The 24,482-nt window shown below is 47.1% G+C and overlaps 1 long non-coding RNA gene across 1 annotated transcript; it reads left to right on the forward strand.

Annotated features, from left to right (window-relative positions):
* Positions 1 to 18,054: 18,054 nt before the first annotated feature.
* LOC141025297 (uncharacterized) lies at positions 18,055 to 18,988 on the forward strand. Its single transcript, XR_012186776.1, has 3 exons — positions 18,055 to 18,177; positions 18,274 to 18,626; positions 18,762 to 18,988. It is a non-coding gene; the product is annotated as an uncharacterized lncRNA (long non-coding RNA).
* The last annotated feature ends 5,494 nt before the right edge of the window (positions 18,989 to 24,482 follow it).

Raw genomic sequence — 24,482 nt, forward strand, 5'->3', positions numbered from 1 at the left:
CCTCAAAACTCCCACATCAGTTCCCTTCCTACTCTCTTGTCATAGCTCGTGCAGATAAGGAGAGGGGATGGAGGTGCAAAAGCGGGCCGCCGCCATTGTCACGCTGTGCCATCCAAACAACAGGTGGACGCCATGTCCTTCTGCAACTGTTACCAGCAGTGCCACGACGGGTGCAGGCACAACGTCCCTTGGTGCCTTTGCAACGTCGACTGCGCCGGCAACTATGACGGCGTTGACAAGAAGGATGCCCTTGCCGCATGCATCATGGTCTGCAGCACGGACTCCATCTGTGACCCGTCGGTGGCACCAACCTGTAAGACCAACAGAACACGTTACTTGCATTCCATTTGCTCCGTTCCATTTATAGATGAATTCTCCTGAACATCGATGCAATATATGCTCTCTTTTTTCTATTGATACAAAGAAGAATCACCATCTGGTCTTAGGATCTTGTGCTCGTCTTGGCCATTTTTGCAGATACACATGGTGTTGTGGATTGTATAACTGAGTGCAACAAGAGGTGGGGCAACAATTAATGCCAAGTAACCTTCAAAATAAAGAGTTGAATAGCCTCTGGATCATTGGATCGTGATGTTGAACGGCTGTGATTGGTGAACCAATCAATAATCAATAAAATGTATTCTGCGCGTCCGGACAACAGTTGTGAAATTTTGCAAATCTCAGAGTGTGACATGTTTACATCATACTCCAAACCTTAGCAATCCCATCCACTTAAACATTAGCAATCTCACCGAAGCCCTCCCTGAATCTCAGGGAAAGCAAAACAACTCAACATTCACTAGTCAGAACCAGGTAAATACAAATACGCTAAATGGGCATAAGCAGAAATTCTACGCATAATTCGTCCTTGCCTGATACAACATGGAACACAATCAAAAGAAAACAGTGAATATGAACACACACAAAATGCAAGCAAGATCAGTTGAAAGGTTCATACTAATTAATTGTAGCAAGCCAGTTGGTCAATTGACTACAGAAAGTAGATAACAAGCCAGGTTGATCAAAATAAGCGATTAATTCCAATAAGCCCACTTCACGTCTGACTAGTGCATCCTACATAGAGGGTGGATTTTCCTCGCGGGTCGCAGCAAACAAGCCCCTTCTGCATCTCAGCCACCAGACTGTAACTCAAGATACCTGCAGGGCAATCACAGCATCAGTCAAACCAAATGTGTGCCATTCATTCATGAAAATGTCGTTAAAGTTTTATCAGATGATTTTGTATGACTCAAATAGTAAACATTAGCTTCACCATTGTGGAGATCTCCAAAGGCGAATCATCTCAGCATTACAAAACCAACATTAGAAACACAGAATAGGTAATTTGTAGTGTAGTGACCTTCGGCTTCTATTATTACTTTATTGGCAATTTTTGGCTATATCTGGTCCTAATAGAGGCTAAAAGATCAGTGGCATACAAGGGGTTCATGGAGTAGGAAATAAGAGATGTCAAAGTTTTGTTTCTAGATCATTCTCGTTCTTCTTTTTAAATGCAGAAGCAGCTAGTTAGTCACTAATGGATGAATTTAATCAAATTCATGATGTAGAAGCCTGAACTAGGGATCATGCATCGCCTTATTAACAGACAGAAGACTTACTTCAGTCAAGAATAGATGTCTTTTTTTCATCTGCACAACATTTGACCACTACTTCCAATGATAATATGTTGTTAGTACACAGTGAAATTCGTTGTCAAAGCAGTATTTATGGTGAATCTTGTCGTGCCATTTTGATGATATGTTTAATATAAAGTGTCAAACATCAACCCTGATCAATTTTAAGAAATTAAACTACCACAAAGCATATATACATATAGTTTGCAGCAGACAACGGCCAATTGAATATGCAACTAGCAATGAGAGGAGCCAAGAAAATGTTTCAGAAAACTGCCTAAAACTAGAATAACCTTCCACAAATCTGCAATACTTAACTGCAAGTGGAACGATAAACAGTAGTATGGCATGGCACGAAGGCATGCTCTTCAAAATTTTGTTACAATAATTAGTTCACTGGGTATCACAATGATCCAAAATAAGCAGCAATGTGAAATGCCATATCTATAAATCCCATATAAGTGAAGGAAATATAGAACAAATGATCAGGTTATTTTTAGTTGTCAGTCACTTACGCAGAGAAGTACATATAAATCACTAGAACCTGATTGAGCCATAACCACAAAAAACTAATCAAAGGCAATGTAGCATGTGTAAAATTAAAATAAAATCTATGAATCATGAAAAAGGATGTATTTCATTCTGCTACCACTTAACATGAGACCATTATAATCTATGACCGAGTAGGAACAAAATTTTGCACAAAAGGGGGAAGGGTATCAAGTCATCAGTCATCTGAGGAGCTAGAAGGGAGAAAAACCAGCACTACTAGAGGGGACTTGGGTAGTACTAAGGTGGAGGTAAACTGAAAGCAATGCAGCTGGATGGAACAGAGAGGCAAGCAAAGAGCATATCTAGTAGAGGAGCTTAAAACATCAGCAAATAAAAGAGAATGTAAGTGGGTGAAGGCATGCGGAAGAGAATGCAAAGCTGCTGAGGAAGGGATGAGGAGAAGTGGCCAAGTGGGAAACAGTTAAGCAAAAGATTGTAGAGAAAAACTTACAACCCTCTCTTGCAATTTAGTACTTGAGAATGGCAGTAAAAAGGAAAAAAAATACATGTTTTTGAAAGAACAGTTCAGAACTTCAGATACATCAACATACATTCAGATGATAAGCTTTCCTGCTCAATCAGTATATCATTGATTCAGCATATCTTGATCAGCTCCATCATGTCCACCACCAATGCTTGTTTCTGCAATCATAAGAAGTCAAATAACCTAATGGAAAGTTGAAGAGCTACAAGGAAGCATCAACACAATATTTACACAACTCACAAATGTAATCTGGAAAAAAATTAACTGAGTTCTGATACAACATTACAAAGATAAACAAGACCATACAGCCTGTCGAATTGAAAGAATATTCCGATGCAGTTGTTTTCAACATGAGAAAGACCTGCGGCACAGCACTAACACTACCAACATACAATTCTTATATATGTCAAAAGAAAACAGTGAAATTTAGTTCAATTGTTGCAGAAAGAATTTACCAATCTCGGTGTTCATTACTTTAAATAGATATTCATATAATAAAATGATAAAGACATACTGCTATGTTTGACTTGATAACGAATAACTGTATGTGATAACGTAAGAAACTCATCACTACATATTTGTTAACAAACCAGATACAATACAACGATGAACTGGTGACATAAAAGGCATAAAGGACACTATCAGACTAGCTACAAGTAACAGATGTGAGTCCAGACAATAACCATCAAATAAAGCTCTCACACAAGCATCAGAACAGAAACATTACTGAACAAATTCGCTATATATATGTTGAAGAGGTCAATCAAGCAGCAAAAGAATTAGGTAATATGATTATATGACACTACTTAATTAAAATGGTTAGCTTAACACAAAAGAATGTGAACAATATACTCCATCAAATAATTATCGAAAATCAACATGGATTTGTTATAACCAGAGTTTGAAGACATGGTATTACCTGCAGCATAGACACTTTCTAATGGATAACTGATATCACAGTTACTGTTTTCAGGAAGTTTACTGAACTGCAATGACTCAAGCTGGACCATGAAGATACTGTCAAATGTCCGCAAGAAAGCCACATTATTTTCCTCAGCATAAGCTACCATCGGTGTGTGCCTTATATTCTCTGAATTCAAGGGAAGTAGCTTATCCAGTTCAAAAGTTCGTCCAGCACCCATGAAGCAACACCATCACAGTCGGTATTCCTCTTGCATAACTCGGCGGCGAATCCTGTCAGGGAGAGTACGCGCAGCCCGCCACCCTCTGCTCGCATAACCATCAAGAATTGATCTTTGGCAAAGGTATCCATTGGCAGACCTAACACAGCTAGGCTCTGGCTATCCAAATCAACCTCGAGAATTACACTTGTACTATCCCCAGGGAGCAAGATGTAAAGAGAATCCCCGACCAGCACAGGGGGCATGCTTTCGTATTCCATGGCCTCACGTGGAACCGGTGTTTCGATGAGATTACTCCACACACCGGTCTCCGACGAGTAAATGGCGGCGATCGCTCGTGCATATTTCTTCTTGTAGTTTACCAATACCACCTGGAAGTGCTGGGCGTCGGCGGCAGCGCGAAGCACCTGCCCGTCCATCAGGGTAGTGGCCATGTCGATCCCTAGGGGAGCAGCAACGCAGTGCTGGTCGCCGGTGACGGGGTCCCACACCAGGACCTGGTTCCGCAACGAGTGGGAGATGAGCACGAGGCTGTGGCGGCAGCTGAGGATACTGTACCTGTCATTGAGATTCAAGGAGAAGCGCCCGGCAGGGACACGATCGGGGGCCTCCATGGCAGGCGTGTAGGAGATGCCTGGATAGTCGCTGCGGAAGAAACCGAGGAGCGGAGGGCTGCGGCGGTGGTGTTGGCGGTAGCGGCGGAGGAAGCCGGGGTCGGAGACGAGGCGGTGCCAGCGCGTGCAGACGGCGGAGGCGCGGGGCAGGGAGGACGGCTGCGGCGGGAGGCGGAGGAGGACCTCGGAGAGCAGATCCTCGTCTTGCAGGGGCGAGCGCGAGAAGGTGGAGGGCGGCCGCCATGGCGCTTACAGGGAAGAAGGCGGCGGCGGCGCAGTCTAGGGCGTCCACAGATGGGGCAAATGACGCTGCGAGTGACGATTGACGATTGAAGCCCAAAACCACCTTTTTTTAGAAAAAAACATCAAAATGAGGCTGCAGTGCCTTTTCAAAAAAAAAAATTATGTATTTTTTTAGAAAAACAAAAAATAGTTCTATTTATTACTCCCTCCGTTCCTAGATGCATTTTGGAATGTAGATTCATCCATTTTGCTCCGTATGTAGTCCATAGTGGAATCTCTACAAAGACTTATATTTAGGAACGGAGGGAGTAGTATTTTTGAATGTATATAGTACAATCACATAGGCTCAAATATACTTGGCGTCTGCTCCAACGTCGACGCGGAGCTTGTAGGTAGCTGAGGAGTGGACGCAGATTGTGGCTTGCATCGAGGACATCTGGAAGACGGAACGTGTGTTGGACTCAGAGACGTCCTGCTGTCTTTTCATTTTTATCATGTCGGTCTCTATGTCACTTGTATTTTAATCTTTATGATATAAATGAGACACATATTATCATAAAAAAATACTCGGCCATATGAATGCAGGCACACCCTATCCCTATTCAATAATGTTAAACATTGACTATCTGAATAATGCTAGACCTATGTAAGATTGAGGCTAGCGACCAGGAAGTAGGAACCCTAACTAGCCACCACTGTCAAGAGAGCCAACCCCTTCCGGCACCGTCTCCCGGTGGCTCCCCTCCGCCGGCAACCTCTTGGTCGTCGGTGGTGAAGGGGTCACGCAGATCCCACGCGTGCGGATCATTTTAGCTTTAGTTCGACGTCTTGGCTTAGGCGGCGGTGACGATGATGTTGAATAAAGAAACTCTGGATTCTTTTACGGCGAGGCGATCGTCTTTATGGTTGGTGATGCTTTTGGGAATCAGTCTGTTCAAGCGCCTTGAGATGGACATGTGTATTCGGGCTCCGCCGTTAGCTTCACTTTTGATGAGCCACCTTAGAAGGTAAGGATAAGAAGTGTCTCAAAGCTCGAGGTCAAAAAATCCACGTACACAACATTATTCCCCAGAAAGTGCCTCGCATGAAATTTAGTAACTGAGAAATGGTAGTAAAAAGGAACCAATTTTTTTAACTGAGAAGTGTCGGGTGCCTTCAAGAGTAGTTCTTGTGGAAGACTAATTCTCCACGGACGAGGATTAAACAATCGGTCTTATAAACTCGAGTATACATACAACATAAATAATAAGTCCAACAATGTGTTGAGTAAATAGGCAATTTTTTGATTAACTTAATCCACGAGTAAATCACTAACATGGCATCGACAGAAATAATCGCATACTGATATTCAATCATGCAAACACATACTACGCTAATTGCAGACAGATCTACGTATAACGCTAGCATGGCTAAAACAGAAAACAAAAGGAGCGGAATAAACGAGTTATACCCTTTAGTAGGCCAGGCAGAAGCCGGCACAACGGTGGCGGCAGTGGCGTCCTCGGCGGCCTTCTTGTCGGCTTTAACCTTCTCAGCGGCGGTACGTTCGGCTTCGGTGGACATGGTGATGATGAGGACGAGGCAGACGTAGTGGAAGTAGACAAACAGTGAGCAGTCGCGTAGTCGCTTTCCAAAAACCTATTCGCCCCTCTCCCGTACAGGAACCAGAGGGGCAGGGTTTCGGAGACCTGCTCTCCCGTCGATCGTGTACGCGGCGGACAGGATGGAGTCACCGGCGGCAGTAGCAGCAAAGGAACGACGGTGGGCAGTGCGCATCAGCAGATGTGATCTGTTCATGGCGGCTAGGGTTAGGAGGCACCGCGCACTTATATAGGCGCAGCCGCGTGGAGAGACGTGGGCTCGACCCACATCCAAATCCGTGACAGCCCACGATCTGACGTCTCAGATCGTGGCCCAGCTGTCAGAAACTATCCGTTAATGACTGGCAAAAATAAGCTTATAGGTGTGAGCTCGGCACCCCATTACAAAAAGAAATAAACATGAGCTACCGTGACTTGCAAGGACCATCGAACATGTACAGACAAAATTTCTTACTATTAGTTCATAGCAGAAACCAAAGAGTATCATAACAATGGTTCAATCTCCTTCGAGGCTTTAACAACCGATAAGAATGAGGTGCCTGTGTAGGAGAGACGGAGCCGTAGACGATATGACAGCCTAGCTACTTTGAGAGTGGAGAAAACCATAGACTGAGCCTCATCTTTGCACTCATCTTTCGCATGAGAGTGGACATGTGCGTCCCTCTCCCTCGCTCTGATCTCTACCGATACAAACCACACAAGTTAGTAATAGCCGTTTTCTGATGCACGATGAAGCTGGATGACCTCCCCAGTCTATTGTCGCGTGAGATCCTAGCGAACATACGCATCGCCGGCAACATCGCAGCCTCATGACCTTAGTGTTGGGGAATGTAGTAATTTTAAAAAATTTCCTACGCGCACGCAAGATCATGATGATGCATAGCAACGAGAGGGGAGTGTTGTCCACTTACCCTCGTAGACCGACAGCGGAAGCGTTATCACAACGCGGTTGATGTAGTCGTACGTCTTCATGATCCGACCAATCAAGTACCGAACGCACGGCACCTCCGATTTCTACACACGTTCAGCTCGATGACGTCCCTCGAACTCCGATCCAGCCGAGTGTTGAGGGAGAGTTTCGTCAACACGACGGCGTGGTGACGATGATGATGTTCCACCGACGCAGGGCTTCGCTTAAGCTCCGCAACGGTATTATCGAGGTGTAATATGGTGGAGGGGGGCACCGCACACCGCTAAGAGATCTCAAGGATCAATTGTTGTGTCTCTGGGGTGCCCCCTGCCCCCGTATATAAAGGAGCAAGGGAGGAGGAGGCCGGCCCTAGGAGGGGGCGCACCAAGTGTGGAGTCCTACTAGGACTCCCTAGTCCTAGTAGGATTCCACCTCCCATATGGAATAGGAAAAGAGGAAGGGAAAAAGAGAAGGAAGGAAGGGGGCGCCCCCCTTCCCTAGTCCAATTCGGACCAGACCAAGGGGAGGGGTGCGGTCACCCTTGAGGCCCTTTTCCTTCTTTCCCGTATGGCCCAATAAGGCCCAATACGTATTCCCGTAACTCTCCGGTACTCCGAAAAATACCCGAATCACTCGGAACCTTTCCGAAGTCCGAATATAGTCGTCCAATATATCGATCTTTACGTCTCGGCCATTTCGAGACTCCTCGTCATGTCCCCGATCTCATCCGGGACTCCGAACTCCTTCGGTACATCAAAACTCAATAAAACTGTCATCGTAACGTTAAGCGTGCGGACCCTACGGGTTCGAGAACTATGTAGACATGACCGAGACACCTCTCCGGTCAATAACCAATAGCGTGACCTGGATGCCCATATTGGCTCCCACATATTCTACGAAGATCTTTATCGGTCAGATCGCATAACAACATACGTTGTTCCCTTTGTCATCGGTATGTTACTTGCCCGAGATTCGATCGTCGGTATCTCGATACCTAGTTCAATCTCGTTACTGGCAAGTCTCTTTACTCGTTCCGTAATACATCATCCCGCAACTAACTCATTAGTCACAATGCTTGCAAGGCTTATAGTGATGTGCATTACCGAGTGGGCCCAGAGATACCTCTCCAACAATCGGAGTGACAAATCCTAATCTCGAAATACGCCAACCCAACAAGTACCTTTGGAGACACCTGTAGAGCACCTTTATAATCATCCATTTATGTTGTGACGTTTGGTAGCACACAAAGTGTTCCTCCGGTAAACGGGAGTTGCATAATCTCATAGTCATAGGAACATGTATAAGTCATGAAGAAAGCAATAGCAACATACTAAACGATCGGGTGCTAAGCTAACGAAATGGGTCAAGTCAATCACGTTATTCTCCTAATGAGGTGATCCCGTTAATCAAATGGCAACTCATGTCTATGGCTAGGAAACATAACCATCTTTGATTAACGAGCTAGTCAAGTAGAGGCATACTAGTGACACTCTGTTTGTCTATGTATTCACACATGTATTATGTTTCCGGTTAATACAATTCTAGCATGAATAATAAACATTTATCATGATATAAGGAAATATATAATACTTTATTATTGCATCTAGGGCATATTTCCTTCACTTAGGGCTCAGACACATGCGTCATCTGGCGACCGCCTCCCCACCACCTTGGCACACCGATGTGTGCGCCGTCCCCTACAACATAAAGGCCCCATGACCTCAAGCAAGCGCATCTTTGACCATCACCGCCGCGCCAACTCAGCAAACCGGCGCACGCGCCGTGCTCCCTCGACGAGCCACTCTGCGTTCTTGCGTCGCTGCCTCCACATGCCATTCCAAGCATGGTTTTAGCCCGCTATAGCGTTTAGAAAAGATCTCGCGCGAAGGGTCTTTGCTCCAAACACATGAGCAAACAACTTAAATAGCTCGCTATAGCACCACTATAGCATTTAGAATAGGCCGCTGCTAAGAGGCTTAGCGCGCTATTTAAAACTTTGGTTCCAAGGGAGATGGCCGAGAGGAGAGAGATGACGTAGGCTTAGGAAGAGAGGATGAATGGGTACCTCACATCCGGCTTCTGATCCACCATAAACACGTCATGGTTGCTACCCTGGCGCCCGTCGACCTGTGACCACCATAGGAGAATACACGAGATGAGGAAGGGAATAGGGTTTCTCTGGTTCGCTCGATGGATCGATTGCATTGAGTGGATCGGGAATTGAATCGGTTGATCATGCAAAATCGGCACTTAGGATGGCATGGTGTTTTGACATGATCCCAACACCACATCATAGGGATCTAGATCAACACCAGGTCACCTACGTGATGTGTCTGGTATGAATTTTCCCATTGGCGAGTGGTAAACAAAGGTGATGTAGAGATTAATTGTCCTTGAGCTAAGCTGAGTTACTAAAGAAGAATCTGATCGCGATACGTGAATTAATTTTTGTTGCCTTGTATTGATTGGTTTTAGTATTTGAAGATTGATTATCATCTGTTAGTTAACTTGGGTTACGAAAAAGAAATCAATCGCCATGCGTGAATTGAATGTGTTACCAAATAAAAGTTGGCTACTAATCTGCGCCGGCGCGCCGGCCCAACCGTTCGGCCGGTCAGCCCCTGGCCATCCAATTCAGCCGCGCGCAGCCATCCGATTGGGTTTGCGTTCTCTTCTTCCTTCCCCCACTCGTCTTCATCCTGGTTTAGCCCTCATCCGTCATCGCCCGACGGAATTTTCTGTAGCCCCCCATGGCCCCTCCTCCCCCTGGCCTCCTGCTTGCAGCTCCGCATGTCGGCTCGCCGTCGCCGCTCGCAGCATCAGTAGCCATAGATCTAGCATCTTTGACCTCTGTCGTCGTCTTCTTCACGACAGGATGTCGTCTCTTCCCCTCTTGTGTCCGGCTCCTGCGGGTCAGCCGCACCTTCTTCCCCCAAGCTCTGCATCCGTCTCTCCTGCACACATCTCGTCCTGCCTCCGGCCGCCTCGCCCCCCGTGACAACTGCTGGAATTTTTCTATTTTGGGCCTAGCCCAATAGCAGTTTCAGAAATTCCTAATAAATCCTAAAGGCCCACGTAGCCCATTCGTGCAAGGCAAGAGGTGGAACTAAAGTTTAGTCCCACATTGCTAGTTTAGAGGGAGTTGGATCTCTTTATAAGGGAGGCTCTTTCTCCACATATATGAGGATGAGAACAAGAGGGACATCCGCGCGTGCTCCTCCTCCGCCGCCCGCCTCGTCACGACGTGCCGCGCCGCGGGTTGCGGGAATGAGCCGATGTCTACTTTGCCACGCACGACGTGTATATGAAAGGTCACGCGGAAGCTGAAAAGGCGCACCTCTTCGCCTGCCGCCTGTTCATTTCATCTCCCTCGTTCTCTTCAGCTCCCGGCGCAGCCTCTCGCCTCCTTCTCTTGTGCCTATAAAAGGGAGGTCGCTCCTCTCAGAGAGACGCACCAGAACCTCTTCTTCCTCTCACCACAAGTTCCTGACCACTGCTCTACTGCTACGTTCTTCCCCATCCCGGCTTGCGGCGTGCACCGCAGGCACAGTAGGCCTCCGGAACCGCACCTTTTGAGTCCTGTACGGGAGAAGGGTGATAAGGTTTTGGGGAGCGCTCAGCGCGACTACTGACTTCTTCGTCACGGACGCCCCAAACTCCGACGACTACTTCCCCGACGACGACTTCTTCCCCGACGTCGACAACCTCCTCGACGACATGGTTGGCGAGGACACCTACCCCAAGACCAGTGCATCTGCTCCCGTTCCGTACGTTCTCATACTCTTTCTGTTAGAAGTTTTGTCACAACTTCTTGCTCTAATGTCTGTTCTAGATGTGTTCGGTTCTAGTTCATATATACAGATGCTATTTACCTTCTCTCTGTCGAATTGCATGACTTGTTTTATCTCTGCTATATTAGTCATGCTTTATCTAGTATTTCTGTCAATAATATCATTCTGAAAATTGCTCATATTTCCAACAATCCAAAAACCTTATTATAGGCAATTTACCCCAAGTGGTTTTGCTGCTTCCATGAGACCTCCCATGTTTGAGGGTATCCACTATAAGAGGTGGCGCGTGAGAGCAGTCTTATGGTTTCAAACCATGAGTTGCTATGACGCCACTCTCGGCAAACCTGATGGAGAGCTTGATGCTCAACAAGCACAAGCTTTTCAGAAAATGGATACTCTGTTTAAGGCTGCTCCCTTGAGTGTTCTTGGTGAGAACATAGTTGATGCTTATGCGTCAATTGATAATGGAAAAGATATGTGGGATGCACTCGAGGCCAAGTTTGGGGTCTCGGATGCTGGCACTGAGTTGTACATCATGGAGCAATTCTATGATTACAGGATGACTGAAGAGCGCTCCGTGGTTGAGCAAGCTCATGAGATACAGTCATTTGCTAGAGAACTTGAGCACTTCAGTTGTATGCTACCGGACAAGTTTGTTGCCGGAGGTATCATCACTAAGCTTCCTCATTCGTGGAGGAACTTTGCTACCTTACTGAAACATAAGAGACAGGAGTTTTCCGTTCGGATCTCCTTGGCACTCTTGATGTGGAAGAAAATGCGAGAGCAAAGGACACACGTGCTCGAGGTATTGAGGGAGGATCTAGTGCCAATCTGGTATAGAAGAAGAACTTCCAGCCCCACAAGTTCAAGAACAAGGGCAAGTTTGATGGTAAAGCAAAGTTTGATGGGAAGAATAAGGTTGTGCAACACACGAACTTCAAGATGAAGAATGACAAGAAGAAAGGTGTTTGTCATGTGTGTGGGGATCCTGATCATTAGGCTCCTAGTTGCCCTAATCACTATGACAAGCTTCATCCTAGGAAAGGCGGCAAGACCGCTAATGTTGTCACTGGAGACACTGACATGAAGGATGCTGGGTATGGTATATTTCCCACTATTCTTTCAGTATGCCATTCTCCTGATTGGTTGATTGACACGGGTGCTAATGTGCATGTATGTGGTGATATTTCCATGTTTTCGTCTTATCAGACCATAGGGACTTCAACCGTGCTGATGGGCAACGGTTCAAGTGCTCTGTTCGTGGTTTTGTCATGGCCGACCTGAAGTTTACTTCGGGGTAGATCGTGCGGCTGAAGAACGTGCATTATGTCCCCTCCGTCAATAATTTTTTTTAGCGGATCTCTTCTGTGTAGAGATGGCTATAAGCTTGTCTTTGAGTCGAATAAATTTGTAATATCCAAGTATGGAACCTTTGTCGGTAAAGGCTATGAGTCAGGAGGCCTGTTTCATTTATCCTTATCAGACGTCTGCAATAAAGTTGTTAATCATGTTTGCAAAAATAGTGAATCAAATGTTTGGCATTCACGTCTTTGTCATGTTAACTTTGGTTGCATGTCACGACTAGCGAAGTTGAACTTAATCCCTAGTTTCACCACTATCAAGGGATCTAAGTGGCAAGTTTGTGTGCAAGCTAAGCAACCTCGTAAGTCTCACACGACTGCGGAAACGAGAAATCTTGCACCACTAGAGCTCATACATTCAGATTTATGTGAAATGAATGGTGTTTTGACAAAAGGTGAAAAGAAATATTTCATGACGTTAATTGATGACTCCACTAGATACTGCCGTGTGTATCTTCTGAAATCTAAGGATGAGGCTTTGAACTTTTTCAAGATCTATAAAGCTGAAGTGGAAAACCAACTTGATCGAAAAATAAAGAGGCTTAGGTCCGACCGTGGTGGAGAGTATTTTTCCAATGAATTTGATGCTTTTTGTGCGGAACATGGTATAATCCATGAGAGGACGCCTCCCTATTCACCTCAGTCAAATGGGGTGGCCGAAAGAAAGAACCGTACTCTAACAGATTTGGTTAACGCCATGTTAGACACATCGGGTCTCCCCAAGGCATGATGGGGGGAGGCGATATTGACTGCATGTCATGTCCTAAACCGAGTTCCCACAAAGAATAAAGAGATAACTCCATTCGAGGAATGGGAGAAGAAACGATTAAAACTCTCTTATCTACGAACGTGGGGTTGTTTGGCGAAAGTCAATGTGCCAATTCTAAAGAAGCGCAAGCTTGGACCAAAGACCGTGGATTGTGTTTTCCTGGGATATGCTTTTCATAGCATTGGTTATAGATTCTTGGTTGTAAAATCTGAGGTACCTGACATGCATGTCGGTACGATCATGGAGTCGAATGATGCGACTTTCTTTGAAGATATCTTTCCCATGAAGGATATGGCTACCTCATCTAATCAGGAGATGCCTAGTTCATCGAATCAGGAACCAGTTACAATTATCGAACCTGCCATTTCGATGGAACACTTTGAAAGTCCTGTGGAGGAGAACAATGAAGTTCCTACTAGGAGCAAGAGACAGAGGACTGCAAAGTCCTTTGGTGATGATTTTCTTGTGTATCTCATAGATGACACTCCCAGTTCTATTTCAGAGGCCTATGCATCTGAAGATGCTGACTACTGGAAGGAAGCGGTTCGTAATGAGATGGATTCCATCATGGCGAATGAAAATTGGGAGATAACTGATCGTCCTTATGGGTGCAAACCTATAGGATGCAAATGGGTATTCAAGAAGAAGCTTAGGCCTGATGGTACTATTGAAAAGTACAAGGCTCGGCTCGTGGCTAAGGGTTATACCCAAAAGGAAGGTGAAGACTTCTTTCATACTTACTCACCTGTGGCTCGACTGACCACTATTCGAGTTCTACTTTCACTAGCTGCCTCACATGGTCTTCTCGTTCATCAAATGGATGTTAAGACTGCTTTCCTAAATGGAGAGTTGGACGAGGAAATTTATATGGAACAACCAGATGGGTTTGTAGTATATGGTCAGGAAGGAAAAGTGTGCAAGTTGCCGAAGTCTTTGTATGGACTCAAGCAAGCACCTAAACAGTGGCATGAGAAGTTTGAAAGAACTTTAACAGCTGCAGGCTTTGTTCTAAACGAAGCTGAGAAATGTGTGTACTATCTCCATGGTGGGGGCGAGGGAGTTATCCTTTGCTTGTATGTTGATGACATACTGATTTTCGGAACAAATCTGAATGTTATTAAGGAGGTCAAGGATTTCCTATCTCACTGTTTTGAGATGAAGGATTTAGGAGTGGCTGATGTCATTCTGAACATCAAGTTGTTGAGAGACGATGATGGTGGTATTACATTGCTTCAATCTCACTATGTGGAAAAGATCGATCTTGAGTCGCTTTGGCTATAGTGACTGCAAGCCCTCTCCAACACCAAATGATGCGAGTGTGTTACTTCGAAAGAATCGAAGAATTGCTAGAGATCAATTGAAATATTATCAGATTATTAGCTCGCTTATGTACTTAGCCAGTGCTACAAGACCTGACATCTCTTTTGCTGTTAGCAAACTGAGTCGGTTTGTCTCAAAACCGGGAGATGTGCATTGGAAAGCTCTAGAGAGAGTTTTGCATTATTTGAAAGGCACTGCGAATTATGGAATTCACTGCACCGGGCACCCAAAGGTGCTTGAAGGGTATAGTGACTCAAACTGGATCTTAGATGCTGATGAGATAAAGGCCACAAGCGGTTATGTATTCACTCATGGAGGTGGCGCTGTTTCTTGGAAGTCTTGCAAGCAAACCATCTTAACGAGGTCAACAATGGAAGCAGAACTCACAGCACTAGATATAGCTACGGTCGAAGCAGATTGGCTTCGCCGGCTCTTGAATGACTTGCCGGTTGTTGAGAAACCTGTACCGGGTATCCTTATGAACTGCGACAATCAAACTGTGATCACGAAAGTGAGCAGCTCAAAGGATAACATGAAGTCATCAAGACACGTTCAGAGAAGGTTAAAGTCTGTCAGGAAAATGAGAAACTCCGGAGTTATTGTATTGGATTATATCCAAATGTCTAAAAATCTGGCAGATCCTTTTACTAAGGGTCTATCACGTAATGTGATAGGTAATGCATCGAGGGAGATGGGTATGAGACCCACAATATGAGTTGTTCACAGTGGTAACCTATTCTTTATGATCGGAGATCCCGTGAAATAGATGTGGAAGACAAGTTGTTGATCAACTGAGAGGAGAGTATCCTTACTATTAACAATACCACTCCATGAAGATGCAATACTCTCCTAAAACTGCATGGCAGGTTGATGTATATCTTAAATGTGTTCTAAGTGGCTCATTTAAGCAGAGATGTTGTCCTGCAGAACATCTTTTGAAGAACACACCTATATGAGTCTGATTGTTAAACGTCGCAATCTATGAGAGTAGGGTTCTCACTAGTAAACTCATGAAAGGTCTCGGAGTATGACGCATAAGCTCCACCCGCGGGGAAGACCAACGGTAGCCACGTATCGATCAAGGCTTTATGTGAAACTAGATTCACGGAAAACTTGCAGTTCAAGGCCCAGTCCACTGTTCAAGTTGCTTACTAGTGTAGCATAGAGTTCTAGGTGGAATTTCAACTTAACAGTCTCCACTGCAGTACCGGTATATAAAACAGTGTTTTGGAACAAAAGGCAAATTTTGTGTGCCTCTGAGATTTGGTGGGGGATTGCTGGAATTTTGTCTATTTTGGGCCTAGCCCAATAGCAGTTTCAGAAATTCCTAATAAATCCTAGAGGACCACGCAGCCCATTCGTGCAAGGCAAGAGGTGGAACTAAAGTTTAGTCCCACATTGTTATTTAGAGGGAGTTGGATATCTTTATAAGGGAGGCTCTTTCTCCACATGTATGAGGATGAGAACAAGAGGGACATCCACGCGCGCTCCTCCTCCGCCGCCCGCCTCGCCACGCCACGCCTCGTCATGACGCGCCGCGGGTTGCGGGAACGAGCCGATGTCTAAATTTTTGCCACGCACGACGGGTATACGAAAGGTCACGCGGAAGCTGAAATGTTTTTGCTGTAGTGGTGATTGAATACGAACACCGCGCCTCTTCGCCTGGCGCCTGTTCGTTTCGTCTCCCTCATTCTCTTCAGCTCCCGGCGCAGCCTCTCGCCTCCTTCTCTTGCGTCTATAAAAGGGAGGTCGCTCCTCTTAGAGAGACGCACCAAAACCTCTTCTTCCTCTCGCCACAAGTTCTTGAGCACTACGCTACTGCTAAATTCTTCCCATCCCGGCTTGCGGCGTGTACCGCAGGTCGGGACAGTAGGCCTCCGAAACCGCACCTTTTGAGTCCTGTACGGGAGAAGGGTGATAAGGTTTTTGGGGAGCGCTCAGCGCGACTACTGACTTCTTTGTCACGGACGCCCCGGACTCCGACGACTACTTCCCCGACGATGACTTCTTCCCCGACGTTGACAACCTCCTCGACGACATGGCTGGCGAGGACACCGACCCCAAGACCAGTGCATCTGCTCGACTGCTCCCGTTCCGTACGTTCTAATACTCTTTCTGTTAGAAGTTCTGTCACAACTTCTTGCTCTAGTGTCTGTTCTAGATGTGTTCGGTTCTAGTTCATATATACAGATGCTATTTACCTTCTCTCTGTCGAATTGCATGAATTATTTTATCTTTGCTATATTAGTCATGCTTTATCTAGTATTTCTGTCAATAAAATCATTCGGAAAATTGCTCATATTTCCAACAACAACCCCCACCAGCATCTGGCGCTGCTCATCACCGTGTTTGAAGCACCGGTGTAGCAAATATGCATGGATGTAGCAAAAATCTTCGCCGGTGGTAGCAAAACCAAAGCACAGTTGCAGCGAACCGCCGTTGCGGCCATCGCGGGTTGCAGCTAATCCACGAACGGATGAAGCAAAATCCAGCGGCGGTTGTAGCAAAAACGTCGCCGCCATCGTCGAACGTCACAGCTAAGTCGAGCATGTAGCAAACAACGATGCCGGTAGTAGCAAAAACATCAACTGTTGCAGCTCCCGACTGAGGTCACAACTAATCCGTACATGGTTGTAGCCAAAAAAAATCACCGGTGGTAGCTCTGCCATAACCGGTTGTAGCACACATAGTCTTCATTCCAGCAAAAACATACAGCTTGTTGATCGCCGCCGTCGTCGCACGCCGCAGCTAAGCCGTGAAGTATGTAGCAAACAACGACGCCGATAGTAGCAAAAGCAACAACGGTTGCAGCTTTTTTGGTATTGACAGTAGCCAGCCCTGACATATGTCGTCGTGATTGAAGCTTTTTGCGATGCTGGTCGAAGCTTTTTGCGACGCCGGTTGTAGCTTTTTGCGATGGCACTGAGCGGTCCCAGCATTTGGCGTCACGGGTTGAAGCTTTTTGCAGCGCCTGTGGTAGCTTCCTTGAACACCAGTTGTAACATGGGAGGTGTCGCTTAATGCTCGCAGCTCCGGTGAGATTCTCCGAGTAGCAAATGCTCAACGGCGTCGCCCATAGCAGCTCGCAGTCTCCCCCGTCGTCGTCTGCCCCCAAGCTCATAAGCCATGGCGCCCATAGCAGCTCGTAGGAGCCCCCGTCGCAGTCTACCCCGAGCTCGCCAGCCATGGCCGCCCTGACCTTCAGCTCGCAGGCCATGGCGCATGGGAGCAGCACCCCCATGGAGGAGGTGCAGCGTGAGGTGTGAAGGGAGGAGTGCTCGGAGCTGCCTGGTGCTATGTCGGAGGAGGCGAGGTGGAAAGCGATGGGGAAAGCGAGGTCACGGCCGTGAGGAAAGGATAAGGTACACGTGTTCCCTTCCTGATGGCTAGCGCCAGCATGGCGAAGTGACCGGCCCGAGCGTTCATCCGACTCACCGCGCGTAAACGTTTACCATAAAAGTTGGGTTCGTCTGGCCATATCGTTACCCAATAAAGGTTGGGTTTGTTTGGCCAAATGAGAAAACCAGTGAAAACCGGTGGAGAGAAGAGAAGAGAAGAGAAGATAGAGATAGAGATATAGATATAGAGATAAAGATAAATACTAGAGATAGAGACAGAGATTGCTCTGCATTTTCTTTTAGCAGCAAATCACCTGGTGATTGAATTTGCCACCATTGATACTTTGCCGATTTGGTGCTGTTTCTTCTTCAGAGAAGGTTGCTCAACTTTCCATCGGGCGGATCTACAGTTTTGGAAGTAAGACCATGATTTACCTCTCTCTCAGATTTCCACGCAAATGATTCCTAGCTCCTCGGATCTTCTTGATCTCCGGGTTAATGATTTCCTTCGCAGGAGATCCGCTTCCAGGCTGAAACATGTACAGAGCCCTCCACACAGGAGCCTGAAATCTACTCCACTTCTCTTGTACAGTACGAGGAAGGACATGGTGGTGAAGAAGAGAGCGGCAGTGATTGCGGCCCTGTCCATGCTCCTACTCCTCATGCTGTCCAGGCCATCCCATCAACAGTTCTCCAATTACTCCTGCAACTGCTACCGAGAGTGCTACTTAGGGTGCAAGCACGCCTTCCCGATGCTCTGCAAGGTCGTGTGTGGCGGCAGCTGTGATGACAAGAATGACCCCGTAGCCGCCTGCATGGTCGCCTGCACCAAGGACTCCCTATGCGGCGTGCCGGCGGCGCCATCCGGTAAGAGGACCTCCTAGCACCTTGCTTTATGATATGGGTGCGTTCGTAGAGGCACACTCATGGAATATGTGTGCTCTTTATGCTGTTATTTTGTTCTGATGATCTTGTGCTTGCACTGCCATTTTGCATATGCAGGCGCCGCATATTGTAGCCATGCGTGCAACGATACGTGGGGTCGCCATGGACGGGCCAAGGTTCCTTGAAGATTGAAGATCCGGCCGATCATGGGATCATATGATGTCGAACTGCTGCACCAATGCAATAAAATGTATTTGGCTTCGGTGCACTACTTGTGATTGTGAGGAAGTTTGTGAATCTTATAATAAAGCTAGTTATCAATGCATTTGGTAAATCCCTGCTAATTTGATGTGTCTTTGATACCATACTCTGACCAGATTGCAAGATCAAAATTGCCTTATCTTCTTTCTGCGAGGAATAAGTAACGAAGGAGAGGGTTAATATAACATGTAAAAGAATTCAAACATCAGCAAACTAATCGAAGCCTTGCGTGAGTCTGAACAAAAGCAAAATAATTTGAAACAAGTTCGTCGGCCACACACAAAATGGGACATATATAAGCCGCAATTTGACGTACGATTGGCCCGTCTTTATACAATCAAAAGAAAAAAGTGAACATGAACACATGCAAAATACCAACTAAAAGGTACTCCTTCCATAAAGAAATATAAGAGCATTTATATCACTAAAGAATACAAGAGTGTTTAGATCACTACTTTAGTGATCTAAACGACGCTCTTATATTTCTAAACAAAGGGAACAACTAATTAATTGTACCAGCCTTGTGGTTGTTCATCCTAACGACCCGAGTTTAGTTCCTAGAATTGATAATGCACAGGGAGAACCACTTATGAAGAAATATCTTGATACTGATTTAGAAAATTCTGAGGACCTTGCTTATCTTCATACTCATACTAAAATGGCCGTATGTATCCCTAGTTGGTGCAGAGGCTGGGAAGTGACAATCTCTTCCATTTTAAAGAAGCACAAGCTACCTCACGACAGTCAGGGAGGCGACTACACTGGTGGCCGCGAGGGCACCCGCGGCCGCCCCGGGTGTCGGCGGGGCAATCGCTTTTGGGCTCTCTCCGGGACGATCTTCGACGAGGAGGACCGCACTGTGACCAGATTGGTGGTGGAGGTCCCATTGCCGATGCCGTCGGATATCATTTGCGAGTCTCTTCGGGTGGGCTATTCGGAAGATGAAGTCGCCAGAACATCAACGTGATTGTTCTGTCAAGCGATCAGCCTTGGGATGGACAGAAGGGGGAAGATAAGGTCGAGGTTCTCCGGCGAACGGCTCCGACGATCATTCGGCCATGGAAGGGACCAATCCCCACGGTACGTTTGCCGGCGCTAACTTTGCAGTACTTCATTGATCCCCATTCTTGGACTGTATTACCACGACGGAAGAAAAAACGGCCAATGGCAACGCTGGTGCCGGCGCCGGCGGCCGACCAGATCGGGGCGATCAGGGAGGCTCGGTGCCTGCGTTTGAATTCGTTGTTGGGCCAGTCTGGGCCGAAATCAGCGCAGGGGTATGTGGGATCAACAGGCACTAGGTATACGGCCTAGTGCAGAGCCGAGGATGTTGGGCCGCGTGCAAATATGATCGAGGACGTAATGGGGGCGAGTGGACATGCCTGGCTTCGTTTCGACTGCAGTTAGAGCATCTCCAACAGGCGCGCTAGATATGGCGTGCGGGGGAAAAATATGTAAGCAAAACTCCCTAACACTAGATATATTCATATGTATAGTTACATTTCAGTAAAAAAAATTGCAACTTACAGGCACATATCTACCGGTCTAACCAAAAGAGAAGATTTTACTGTGCGAGATTCGTTCACCCCATCCCCGAGAATGTCAAGAGGAGCAACGCAACATGTCCCTGTATCATACATAGTCTTTTAACAAGAACGACAATCACACACCCAACACACTGAAGCACACACTCGCGTGTATACATCATATGTATATTCAACTCAACAAAGAATTCAAATTCAAACATTAGCAAACTCACCGAAGCCTAAACGGGACTTACTACTGAATAGATGCAAATTTGATTAAAGAAAGAGAGAATTGTGCAAATTCAATTCACAGAAGGTGTCTATTTTGGAACGGAGGGACTACTTCACATCCCCAGGAACTTGAAATAGCAATCTGTCCGTCACTACTACCAAACAGCATTGTTTGAAAACTGCATTCGGTTTTCGTTCTACATCAGCACAGGTCTCTTCACCATGCGCTTGTCTAATCGGTTTATGATCCAAGGTTAGTTTCAGGTGCGCACTAGGCCACTAGGGGCTAGTAAGTGGCAGTAGGCACCATCTTGTTTAGGAAATCAATGCCATGGCAAAAATGGCTACAAAATAGCCAAGCCTGAAATTGTGGGTAATCTGATGTGCTAGCAAATACTGCAATACTTTGTCATGTTACACTACAAATTTTCCCGGTCAAATACCGATATTGCCCTCAAAACTCCAGTACATAAAGACCACATATCTGACTGTCTAAGAGAGGCACCAATCACCTGAAAACTCCCACGTCAGTTCCCTTCCTACTCTCTTGTCATAGCTCGTGCAGATAAGGAGAGGGGATGGACGTGCAGAAGAGGGCCGCCGCTATTGTCACGCTGTGCCATCCAAACAACAGGTGGACGCCATGTCCTTCTGCAACTGTTACCAGCAGTGCCACGACGGGTGCAGGCACAGCGTCCCTTGGTGCCTTTGCAACGTCGTCTGCGCCGGCAACTATGACGGCGTTGACAAGAAGGACGCCCTTGCCGCATGCATCATGGTCTGCAGCACGGACTCCATCTGTGACCCGTCGGTGGCACCAACCTGTAAGACCAACAGAACACGTTACTTGCATTCCATTTGCTCCGTTCCATTTATAGATGAATTCTCCTGAACATCGATGCAATATATGCTCTCTTTTTTCTATTGATACAAAGAAGAATCACCATCTGGTCTTAGTATCTTGTGCTCGTCTTGGCCATTTTTGCAGATACCACTATTAGGAAAAAGGTTATAGATGGAATGGCCACTAATGGCGCACCAGACATGTGGTGCGCCACTACTATATAGCAGTGGCGCACCATGTGCTGGTGCGCCATTAGTGTGAAAGACATTAATGGCGTACCAGACACACGGTGCGCCACTAGTAACAAATTATTTATTTATTTTTCTAAATATACTAATGGCGCACTAGGGCACAGTGCGCCATTACTAGTTCTAACTAGTAATGGCGCACCGGCCTCATAGTGCGCCACTACTATATATTTTTTGTTTTTGCAAAACTAGTAATGGCGCACTGTTCCCCGATGCGCCATTAGTGTATATTTCATGGACACTTGATCTCGATCCCCCTCCATCTCGATCGCTATCCCACCTCGCCAGATCCGGCCCCCCTCGCCGCCGAGCACCCCCCGCTCCACCGGCCGCCGCCGCCGACCCCCCGCACCCTCCCCCGCTACACCGTCGCCGCCGACCCACCGCACCATCCCCTGCTCCACCGCCGCCGACGACCCCCCGCACCCTCCCCGCACCCTCCCCGGCCCGCTCCACCGTCACAAAAAATTATTACTGTTTTTATAAAAAATTATTACTGTTTCATATTCATATTCATTTTCTAAAAATTATTAGAGGCAACAAAAAATAATAATTTTTTTTTTACTTATGGCGCACCTCTGGCTAGTGCGCCATTGCTATATATATAAAAAAGATTACTAATGGGGCACCCCTGGCCGGTGCGCCATTGCTATGTAACAAAAAGATTACTAATGGCGCACCGATCGTGGGTGCGCCATTGCTATCTAAAAAAACATTCTAATGGCGCACCGCTTCGGGGTGCGCCATTAGTAAGTTTCCCCCTAGCTTATTCCTCCCTCTCCCTTGCCAGATCCCCTTCATCCCTCTCCCTCGCCAGAAACTCCCCGACCCCCGCCGGACTCCACCCCCGCCGCCCCTGCGCCCCCGCGCACCCCACCACTGCATCTCCCCCGTGCCGACCCGCGAAGCACGTGGCCGCCGGCCTCCCCATGACCAACCGAGGCGCCCAGGAGGACCGCCGCCGTCTTCCTCTTCGACTATGTGGACCCGGACGATCTCGGACGCCCTCGAGCCATCCCTTCGATGCCGCCGCCGCCGACCCCGACCCCGACCCCTCCGGCGACCGGCCGCGCCCGCCCAGGTCCCTCTCCTCCTTCCCCCTTCCTCCTTCTTGTCCAGCGCCCGCCGCCCTGACAGCATCTCCAGCAGCACCACCCCGCAGTTGTACATTTTTTGGGGTATTAAGGCATTTTAGAGTTAGTTTTATTCATGAGGCAGTACTTTATTTTAATATTTGAAAGAGCATCTCACAAGACATGTATTGTCAAGCACATCGATGAACTAATCTTTTTATCTATTATAATCTTACAACCAAACATAAGCAGGACAGTGTTGCACTACTAGAAAAAGGGCTATAGATGGGATTGACACTAATGGCGCACCAGACAAGCCGTGCGCCATTAGTATATACTAATGGCGCACCACCTTCTGATACGCCATTAGAGTTGAAACTACTAATGGCGCACCTGGCCGAGGGTGCGCCATTAGTATCAATTTTTTTTAACTAGTGCGCCTGTCCAAACATACTAATGGCGCATCCAGACACAGTGCGCCATTAGTAGTTGAAACTACTAATGGCGCACCCGGCCCAGGGTGCGCCATTAGTATCAAATTTTTTTTTAAACTAGTGCGCCTGTCCAAACATACTAATGGCGCATCCAGAGACAGTGCGCCATTAGTAGTTGAAACTACTAATGGCGCACCTGGACCAGGGTGCGCCATTAGTATCAAATTTTTTTTTAACTAGTGCGCCTGTCCAAACATACTAATGGCGCATCCTGCCCATGGTGCGCCATTACTAGTTGTAACTAGTAATGGCGCACCTGTCCAGGGTGCGTCATTAGTATCAATTTTTTTTAACTAGTGCGCCTGTCCAAACATACTAATGGCGCACCTGGCCCAGGGTGCGCCATTAGTATCAAATTTTTTTTAAACTAGTGCACCTGTCCAAACATACTAATGGCGCACCACCTGAAGGTGCGCCATTAGTAACTAGTGCGCCTTTCCTCTATCCTCTTCTCCCCTAAATAACCCCGCCGTACCGCTCTGCCATGGCCGCCGCCACACTCCGCTCCGCCCTCCTCTCCTCCTGCGCCCTCCGCCGGCTCGCCTCCGCCTCCGCGCCGCGCGCCCCCCGCCTCGCCCAGCCCAAGGTCTCCGGGCGAACTGATATACTAGATCGTCGCGCTTCTCGCACTCGCGCTCACGGTTTCTGATCGGGGTTCTGCAGGTGCAGGGGTTCGCCCGGGCTCGCCGGTCCTACCCGGCCGCGTTCGCCGCCTCCGCCATGTCGACGTCGTCAGGGGCCAAGGAGGCGCCGGCCAACAACCCGGGCCTGCAGGCCGAGGTCGACCCCGCCACCAAGGGCTACTTCATGCAGCAGACAGTAAGCCGATCCTTCCCGTTTCCTGCTTCGTTTTAGCTGCCGATTGAGCGGGCATGCGTGGTATTGGATTCGAGTTTGCGCCTCCGTGGGTTTGATCTGTGGAGTGGAAGGGAGTTTTGTGGCTGGATTTGGCCGAAGCAATCTGTCGAACAGTTGGTGGTCCGTACGTGCTTGCTGTGGCAGGTTATAGAATTGGGAGAAAACAACACTTACCGAGGACTAAGTGATGGGTGTTGTTAGTTCCATGTGATAATTTCGAGCAGCGTTGTTGGTTTTGCAGCTGCAGTGTCAACTTAGCATCCCACTCTGTTTGGCCCAGTATTGCCGCTGTGCATATGTTTT

The sequence above is a fragment of the Aegilops tauschii genome, chromosome 6 (assembly GCF_002575655.3).
Source record: "Aegilops tauschii subsp. strangulata cultivar AL8/78 chromosome 6, Aet v6.0, whole genome shotgun sequence".
In the NCBI taxonomy this organism is placed as follows: Eukaryota; Viridiplantae; Streptophyta; class Magnoliopsida; order Poales; family Poaceae; genus Aegilops; species Aegilops tauschii.